Here is a 6,641-nt window from a genome sequence, read left to right on the forward strand (position 1 = left end):
TTCCTTCGCCAGTCTGCACATGTGCCAGGTGGTGCACCACCTTCAATCCCAGCACTCTGGAGAGCTCAAGGTCAGCCTGGTCTACAGAGCAAGTTCCAGGACAGCCAGGACTACACAGAAAAAGAAAAAGAAAAAAAAACTGTCTGGGAAAAAAGAAAAAGAAAAGAACCCTTCCTTTGAGGAAAACATCTTTGTATGTAGCACAGAGATTTCAGGTTTCGTCTCACAGAGGGCTGCGTTTCTCTCAAAATTTACAGCCCTAGATCTGTTGTGTGGCTCGGCTCAAAACACTCCGATGACATCTGGTGGCAGATTACCTCCATAGCACGAGTATAATTTGAAAGGCTCTTTAGAATGGATGCAAGCGGCAAACTCAGCGGGCTACAGAAACACAGGCACAGACACTAACTAGAGGCTCAGGAAATCTCACAATGGCATAAGATAGAAACTTGAGAGAGAAATGAGCTGAGACATAGCTCAGCTGGCAGAGTGCCTCTCCGGCATTCACAAAGCCCCAGGTTTGATGTCCAGCCCTGCATAAGACAGGCTGGTATACACCTGCAATCCTAGCATGGAGGCAGCAGGCTCGAGAGTTCAAGGGTGTAGTCAGCTGTGTGATGGGTTCCAAGACCAGGCTGGGATAAGTGAAGTCCTTCAGGCCTTTTCTAATAAAAAATCGATAAAGCTACGAGGTAGTAAAGAAAGGATTTTTATACAAGATTACCTGACAATAAGCATCACACCAAAAAAAACAAAAAAAAAAAACAAAAAAAAAAACCCAAACAAACAAACCAAAAACTCCCAGAACCACCAGCTTGCATAGTGGTCATCGAAACCTCACACAAAAAATTCTTCAAGGATGTGTGCCTGGAGACTAACTTCATGTTTGGCCTCAGAGTGATGCCCTCTTCTGGTCTGTCTGAAGACAGTTACAGTGTACTCATAAATAAGATAAAGAAAGAAGAAAAGGAAGGACGGGAGAAAGGGAAGGAGGGAGGGAGGGAGGGAAGGAGGGAGGGAAGGAGTGAGGAAGCTGTATCCCAGGGGAGATACAGCTGTGTAAACACAGCTTCAGAGCCCAAATCCCCAGCATCAAGGAGATCACCCATTAGCATCGCCATCTGGCTAATTACTGCCATGAATATTGTCATCACTACAGATACTTATTATAATTAAATAAATTTGTCATATACTTGTTATCCAGATGGCCTGAAGCAACATCTAGGGAAAAGTCACATAGAAACCTCTGAACCTCGTGTGTGTGTGTGTGTGTGTGTGTGTGTTCAAGCTTCCCTAACTACAGAAGCACAAAGATGATCCCCCATGGATGCCACACAAGTCCGCACACCCACACTATCAAGTCCCCAAAAAGTAAGAGCCACACTAACAAGCCCTACCTCCAACAAAAGTCCAAGTAAAGGAGGAGGCCAAATGTGCCCATGGCCCTGGGTCCTGGGACCCCAGTAAAGTCTCCCTTCCAATGACTGGAGAGAAAAAAATGGAGCAATGTAATATTTACACTAAAGCAGGACTGGAAAGCCAGCAGGCTGTGACCCAGTGTCAGACACAGCCCACAGCTACAACCGCCTGGTTTTTTTTTTTTTTTTTTTTTTTTTTTTTGACAAAGATGCCAAAAAAATAAAATTCTTTACCAGAGAAAAAAAGCCTTTTCAATGAGTGGGGCTGGAGAATTTAGATGTCCTCTTGTAAAAGGAGATTAAATCTATAACTTTATACTGCATAAAAATCTATTTAAATGGTCACTGTGTTGGCTAGCTTTATGCCATCTTGACAGAAGCTGAAATCGCTTGAGAAAAGAGATGCTCAGTTGTGAAAATGCCCCCATTAGATTGGCCTATGGTACATTTTCTGGATTGATGATTGACAGGAGAGGGCCCAGCCCATTGTGGGTGGTGTCATCCCAGAGCTGGTGGTCCTGGGTTCTATGAAAACACAGACTGAGCAAGCCATGGAGAGCAAGCCAGTTAACGGCATTCTTCCATGGCCTCTGCATCAGCTCCTGCCTCCAGGTTCCCCTGGCAGGAAGTTTCTGCCCTGACTTCCCTCAGTGGACAGTGACTCAGGGTGTGTTACCTAAACAAGCCTTTTTCTCCCTCGAGTAGCTCTAATCATGGTGTGTCTTCATAGCCATAGTAACCCTGGCTGAGACAGTCGTCATTAAGAGGACGAATAAGTGTTACAGAGACAGCTCAGCAGAGCTGCAGAGAACGGGAATTTAGTTCCCACATGGTGGCTCACAGCCCCGGAGTTCCAGGGATTCTGATGTCCTCTTCGGGCCTCCACAATTACCTGAACACATATGGCATATATTCACACAGACACACGGAGATACGCAAAATAAAAATAAAATAAACCTTCAAAGAAAGAAAACAATCTTCGCGACAGCAGCGGCGTCCGCGGGTTAGCGGCCAACATGCAGCTCTTTGTCCGTGCTCAGGGACTACACACACTCAAAATGACCAGCCAGGAGATGGTCGCCCAAATCAAAGCTCACGTGGCCTCACTGGAAGGCATTGCCCCCAAAGATCAAGTTGTGCTTCTGGCAGGCTCGCCCCTGGAGGAAGAGGCCACCCTAGGCCAGTGTGGTGTAGAGGCCCTGACCACTCTGGAAATAGTTGGCCGCATGCTGGGAGGTAAAGTTTATGGTTCCCTGGCTCATGCTGGAAAAGTGAAGGGTCAGACTTCCAAGATGGCCTAACAGGAAAAGAAGAAGACAGGCCGGGCCAAGAGGCAAATGCGGTACAGCCGATGCTTTGTCAATGTTGTGCCCACCTTTGGCAAGAAGGGCCCCAGTGCTAATTCCTGTTGTGATCCCGCTACACTAGTAAAGTCACTTTGCCTAGGAGAGAGAGAGAGAACAAACAGCAAACACTGGCAAGGACTCAGGAAAAGAAAATCCCTATACATCGCTGGTGAGGGTGTAAACTAGGCAGCCATGTAGAAATCAGCACGGCATTTCCTCAAAAACTAAAAATAGAATTACTGCGCGAGCCGGCTGTACCACACCTAGGAAGGATTCTATAGAGTAAAGGATCCTAAGTTAGCGTACCTCAGAAATAAGCTGCACATTAGTACCACTCAGCACCGTTCATAACAGCTTGACAGCTTCAGTGAATGGATGGATGAGTGAATAAGAAAACAGGGTATATGTTCACAGTGGAACATTATTCATCCATAAAGAAAGATGAAAGAGATGGCTCGGTGGTTAAGAGCACTGGCTGCTCTTCCAAAGGATTGGAATTTGATTCCCAGCAACCATGTAACAGCTCAAAACCATCTGTAACTCCAGTTCCAGATCTGACAGTCAATTCTGGCATTCTCAGGCACCAGGCACACTTGATCATATAGGCAAGCACTTATATGCATAAGATAATAAAGCAAATTATAAATAAGAATGAAATTATGTCACTTGCAGGAAAAAAAATGTGTGGGTCAAGGTCAGCGAGCAGAGGTCAGAGAGCAGAGGTCAGAGCAGCCTGTGGGAGTCGGCTTTCCAAGTGGAGGGTCCTGGAGATCAAACTGGAGCCATCAGGTTTGTCCCCAGGTGCTTTACTCTGAGTCATCTCAAAGGCCTTGACCTGAATATTTTAATTCTAACAGTGTCTGTGTGAGTCAACTTCCCACCTTCCTTTCTATCTCTGTGACAAACTCCTGAGAGAAGCAATTTACAGGTAGGAGAAGGGAGAGAGGGGAGCTATCAAACCTCACTGACAGATGTTTTAAAACGACCAACCAAATGCTCACCCACACGGCCGTGCTCACACACAGGAGTGCTCAACGTTATAAAAATGGCATGGCTCCCCAAACTAATGTACAAAATCAATACAAATCCAATTCAGAGACCAGTGGTCTCATTCCAGATGTTTGTGGGAGATGGGAGGGGGATCCCTGGAAAGGAACCGTGGCCACAAACGCTGACCCACTCACGGAGAACTTTAATGGCATGAAGAGAAGGCTGCCCTCTAAACAGCCATTTATCACCCTCTTCTGTATGTGATCTAACGTCTTTGTGACCCTTAGAGAAATCCTTTGGTTGTACAGACCCTTAAGCAAAAGACTAAGAACGACGTCCAATAGCAGGAGGCTTATATCTAGACCCCCATTTGGCTGCTGCCTTCCTGGTGTTCTGACTGATGTATCTGGAAGTGTCTTGATCTTCAGCTTCCTTTGCTTTATTCCTACAGAACTGCACAAAGCTGTTGAATGCATTGGACCATGGTATTTGGAGAAACCGAAGTCCATGGTCCCAGGCCATGGCCATTAAAATCTGGTTCCGTCTCTTTTATTCCTTGGAGGTGAGGGCTGTTTCCTTCAACAGAGCAAAGCAGCTGACTTGCCAAGATACTCAAGATCAGGAAACACCCAGCAAAAGCTAGAGAGGTGGTCCAGGAGTTAAGAGCACTGGCTGCTCTTCCTGGGGACCACATAAAGGTTCACGACTGTCGGTATCTCCAGTTTCCGTGGATCTTTCGCCCTCTTCCGGCCTCTGCATTCACTCATGTGGTGCACAGACAGACATGTATGTAAGCAAAATTCCCGTCATACAAAATAAAGTCAGATTAAAAAAAATCTAAGTTAAGAAAAAAGAATTTCGAAAAGCAAAAAACAAACACTTGTCAGTGAGTTTGAAGGTGAGATTAATGAGCCTCGTGATAAAATCAGGAAGTATCGTGAGTTTTGCTCAGAATCTTTTTTCTAAGTTGTAATTAGGATTTCATAACAGGACCACAGGATTAGGCAAACTGGCCGGCAATTTGGGTAGAAACCAGGTGCACACCCACAACCACAGGGGAGCTGGCCTACAGAAGGAGCCAGCCCAGCGCTGCAGTGTTACAGATCAGCGGGAAGGATCTTTCTGTTGAATGACTAGCCCCTCAGAAGAAAAGTCCTTTACAGCTCACTTCCTCTTTAGGCTTTTCACATCCTCGGTTCAGGGAAGAAGGCAGGACTCAGCCAGACGCAGTGGTGGTGGTAGGAGGTGGCACATGCCCGCGATTCCAGCGCGTGGGAGGTAGAGGCAGGAGGATCAGCAATATGAGAGCCTGCCTCAAAAAAGAAAAACAGTACTTTCTGTGAGGCAGTGAAGACTGTCGCTCTAAACTCTCGGTGGGAAACTCTCCTCCCCCGTAAGCCACGTTCTCTCCGGCTTTCCGGCTTTGTAAGCACTTCCTTCCAGGAGGATGTGGGCAGAAACTTACAAGACTTTGTAATGTCCAAATTCCCCGTCCTAAAACGTCACTGTGAAAATCAACACAGCCTCCAGTAGTTGCTCTAAACAGAAATAGCGCACAGAGGGGCTGCTGCGTCACCGGAAGCTCACAAGAGCCCTTCAAAGGCAAATCTTACATTCAGGAAGCGGAGCAAAGCCTGTAAGGGTCCCAGCAGGGATCTCTGAGAAACACCAACTGGATGTCAGTCAGGAAATCCAGAGTGTGTGCCTAACACAGTCAGCCTCAGTGATAGAGGCTCAGTGGTATTTGTTCTGCAAGCCTGGTGACCATGGTTCAGTGCTTCCACAGTGGAAGGAGAGAATGGATTCCCACAAGTTTTCCTCTGACCTACACACACACACACAAACACACACAAACACACACACACACACACACACACACACACACTCATGCGAAGGCACACTATAGGGTGTTCACACACAATCAATTGATAAATATACTTTTTAAATATAGTTTTTTCAACGGCAGTTAGGGATCTCTAAAAGAACAGCACCATCAAGTGTGCCTTGGCATCTCCAGAGTTTCCTGTGTGCTGGATGCCTGCTGGGCATCCCAGAGTTGTTTCCAGTCTGGCCAGCATGTACTCTCCTCTTCCCCCTCTGGAAGTTTCTCTCCATTAATTTATTTATTCACTTCACATCCCGGTCACAGGACCCCTCTTCCTCCCCTTCACACAGCCCTTCCCTCATTCCCTCTTCCCCCACTCTGTCCTCTCACACCCCATCTCACCTACACACACATACACACACCCCATATCAACCCACCCTGGCACCTTAAGTCACTGTAGGGCTAGACACATCCTTCTCTCCCACTGAGGCCAGACAAGGCAGCCCAGTTGGGGAACAAGATCCATAGACAGACAACAGAGTCTAGGAAAGCCCACTCCAGTTGTTGGGAACCCTGCATAAAGACCAAACTGCACATCTGCTACATGAAAGCTTGGCTTTTAAAAGGTTTTAAATAGGCAGGTTTAACTGAGCTGTGGCAATGTGTATATCTCATGGTTTTGTTTTGTTTAACACAAGGTTTCTCTGTGTAGCCTTGGCTGTCCTGAAACTCTCTCTGTAGACGAAGCTGGCCTTGAACTCACCGAGACCTACCTGTCTCTACCCCCCAAATGCTGGGATTACAGGTGTGCACCATCATGTTCTGCTCTATACATCTCATTTAAACCCAGCACTGCTAATATTTCCTGAGCTACTCAAAGCACAGAGGCGCTCACCCTTTGAACTGTGTGTGTAAGCAGTTTTTTGTTTTGTTTTGTTTTGTTTTCTGGGGCTCAAACTCTTGAAGTGACATGGAGCAAACATCAGATAACTACAGAGGAAACAAAAGCATTCTAGGCACGAGGAACAGAATGCGCCAAGGCACAGAGTACAGAGGGAACAT

General features: G+C 46.5%; 1 pseudogene across 1 annotated transcript; it reads left to right on the forward strand.

Moving 5' to 3' along the window:
• Positions 1–2,434: 2,434 nt before the first annotated feature.
• LOC308424296 (ubiquitin-like FUBI-ribosomal protein eS30 fusion protein) lies at positions 2,435–5,394 on the forward strand (annotated as a pseudogene). Its single transcript has 3 exons — positions 2,435–2,845; positions 4,206–4,316; positions 5,278–5,394. The product of its transcript is annotated as a ubiquitin-like FUBI-ribosomal protein eS30 fusion protein (transcript).
• The last annotated feature ends 1,247 nt before the right edge of the window (positions 5,395–6,641 follow it).

Source organism: Micromys minutus (assembly GCF_963924665.1).
Source record: "Micromys minutus genome assembly, chromosome: 9".
Lineage (NCBI taxonomy): Eukaryota > Metazoa > Chordata > Mammalia > Rodentia > Muridae > Micromys > Micromys minutus.